Below are 3164 nucleotides of genomic sequence, written 5' to 3'. Positions count from 1 at the left end.
CTCAGCCTCCCAAGTAGCTGGGACTACAGGTGCCCGCCACAATGCCTGGCTATTTTTTTTGGTTGCAGCTGTCATTGTTGTTTGGCGGGTCCGGGCTGGATTCAAACCCGCCAGCTCAGGTGTATGTGGCTGGCACCTTAGCCAGTTGAGCCACAGGTGCCGAGCCAGCTTTTCCTTTCTTAAAATAAGTATGTACTTTTTGGCACCCTCTGTGTATGCTTGGATACATTTGCCTTAAATGAAGTTGTGGAATGTTTTTTGGCTATTTTTATGATCTATTAAAAACATAATTAAGACCTTGTATTTTTTTTTTTTTTTGAGACAAGAGTCTCACCATGTCGCCCTCAGTAGAGTGCCGTAGCAGCACAGCTCACAGCAACCTCAGACTCTTGGGCTTAAGTGATTCTCTTGCCTTAGCCTCCCAAGTAGCTGGGACTACAGGCACCTGCCACAGTACCTGACTTTTTTTGTTGTAGTGTCATTATTGTTTAGCAGGCCTGGACCAGGTTCAAACCTGCCAACCCAAGTGTATGTGGCCAGTGCCCTTCCCACTGAGCTCTGGGCACCGAGCCAAGACCCTGTATTTTTGTATTGTCTTTTAACTCTATGGTGAAAAAAGCACCAATTTCTGAAATTCACTAAAAACAAACCTTCCTTTGTTGGTCAAATTCGAGCAATGCCTTTAGTGGTTTTAACTTCTTCCATCTTTTTTTTGAGACAGTCTATGTCGCCCTGGGTAAAGTGCCATAGCATCACAGCTCACAGCAACCTCAAACTCTTGGGCTTAAGTGATTCTCTTGTCTCAGCCTCCCAAGTAGCTGGGACTACAGGTGCCCACCACAACACCCGGCTATTTTAGGGGGTGTAGTTGTCATTGTTGTTTGGCAGGCCTGGGCTGAATTTGAACCCGCCAGCTCTGGTGTTATGTGGCTGATGCCCTAGCCACTGAGCTAGATGCCGAGCCAACTTCTTCCATCTTAAAGCTTTTTTGAATACTTTTGTGGGGGTGGAGTGGGCCTGAAATAGCTAAAAATGTAACTGAAAGGAAGGAGAGAGCAGGAGCAGCTAGATAATCACATAACTGAAAACTGACTTGGGGTAAGGGTTTCTCCCTTTTGTTCTTGAATAACATCTCTACATCCAATTTCCTTAAAAAATGAACAGAATTTCATGAACTCATAAATTATTGGCTGTAGTATTAACATTCTAGAAAAAAATACAAGCAGCTTGGTATAAAAAGTTAAACTGCTTTCTTCATCTACCAAAATCCAAAGTAAGATAAAACTAAAGGCAATTTACTACCTTCATTGAAATGAATATATATAGTCTCCAATTTATAGATGTTGTAGTCTCAAGTTCAAGGACAACTGGAAATTAGAATGTGGTTTCCACAAAAACAGTAATATGAACAATGAGTCAGGGGTTCCAGATGGTTCAACACTGCAATACTTTCCAAGAACAGTCTTTGTTAGATTTCAGTAATACAAGACTTTTATTAGCAAAGGGAATGTATTCCAATACTTATTACTCTATCTTGATATAAAATTAGAAAACAAAGAGATGTATCACCCCTTAAACAAGAGGGCTATTGATTGAAAAAAAAAAATCTTAAAATGTCCCACATAGAGAAAATGTGGCCTTCTTTTTATTTTTGGCCAGGGCCAGGCTTGAACCCGCCACCCCGGGTATATGGGGCCAGTGCCCTACTCCTTGAGGCACAGGTGCCACCCAGACGTGGCCATTTTTAGTTAAGGTTGGTTGAGTTACTGTGCAGTGTCAGGTTCTCTTTCTGATGCAGCAGGGTTCAGAAATGGTAGGCTCCTCTACAGCTGGTGAGAAAGACCCATTGCTTTGCCTCCTAAATCACTATCACCCCAGCATCAGCAACACTAGTCAGGGGTCAGGCAAAAAAAAAAGGACTATGCAGTCATATCTGATGCCCTTTTCACAGCTCTCCTACTGTCTTATCTACTTGCAAATGGCAGCATTTTAGCCCTTTCCCCTCATTTAGAAATAAAATGCAAATACCTTCCTCAGATAAAACACTGTGTAGGGCCAGGCACTATGGCTTATGCCTGTAATCCTAGCACTTTGGGAGGCAGAGGGAGGAGGGCTGCTTGAGTCTAGGAGTTCAAGATCAGGCTGAACAAAAGCAAGACCCTATCGCTACAAAATACAGAAAAATTAGCTAGGTGTGGAGGCACATATCTGAAGGCTCAGCTACTCAAGAGGCTCAAGGAGGAGGATCAGTTGAGCTCAGGAGTTGAGTTGTAGTAATTTACGGTTACAACACTGCACCCTAGCCTGAGAGACAAGAGCAGGACTTTGTCTCAAAATACAAAAAAAAAAAAGACAGTGTGGACTTCGAGTAAATGTGTAATCAATCACATTTTTCTGAGAAGACAGTATCAGCCATTTGGAAAGGGAGAGGGAGAGGAAAAGCTAGGGAATGACTCACAGGAAAAAGTAAAGGACACAGACAGTGAAACTGAGGCTCCAAGTCTTGCTTAGTGTCAGCATAGTGACCTGCACCTGAGCAAGCCCACATAAATGCAGGCACACATTTGCATGGAGTTCTTTGGCGTGGAATTAACAAAAGCACTGCTACTTCATGTAACAAATTACAGTTAACATACAACATAACTAGCTTGTACTTGTATAAAGGAGCTTCTCTGTCAGGCACTCAATTAAGGAACTTAAACATTGTGTCTGGGAAAACAAGTACAAACCTACTTGTAGGAGGAAGTAGAAGGCTTCTAATTTTCCTAGGCACTGAGCCAGTCTGCAAGAAACTTTCAAAATAAGCCATCTGTAAACATCCAGAGCCTTCATACAACCTTTAGCCAGATAGCGCTACCCAGTACCCCCAAATGCCCAATATTCCTTAAAACTCACCTATTCTCTCCTTTCTTATTTCTACCCCTATCAAAACTTCCTTTTTCTCAGAGAAGGTAGGGTAGGGGCTCCAGTAAGTAACAGAATCTCTTAAAACAACAAATAGTGGGCAGAGCCTGTGGCTCAGTGAGTAAGATGCCGGCCCCATATACCGAGGGTGGTGGGATGGAACCCAGCCCCAGGCAAACTGCAACAACAACAAAAAAGCCAGGTACTGTGGCGGGTGCTGTAGTCCCAGCTATTCAGTCAGGAGGCTGAGGCAAGAGAAT

This window comes from Otolemur garnettii, unplaced genomic scaffold (genome assembly GCF_000181295.1).
Source record: "Otolemur garnettii isolate 467f Iridium unplaced genomic scaffold, OtoGar3 scaffold00002, whole genome shotgun sequence".
In the NCBI taxonomy this organism is placed as follows: Eukaryota; Metazoa; Chordata; class Mammalia; order Primates; family Galagidae; genus Otolemur; species Otolemur garnettii.
Note: the sequence above shows the minus strand (reverse complement) of the source record.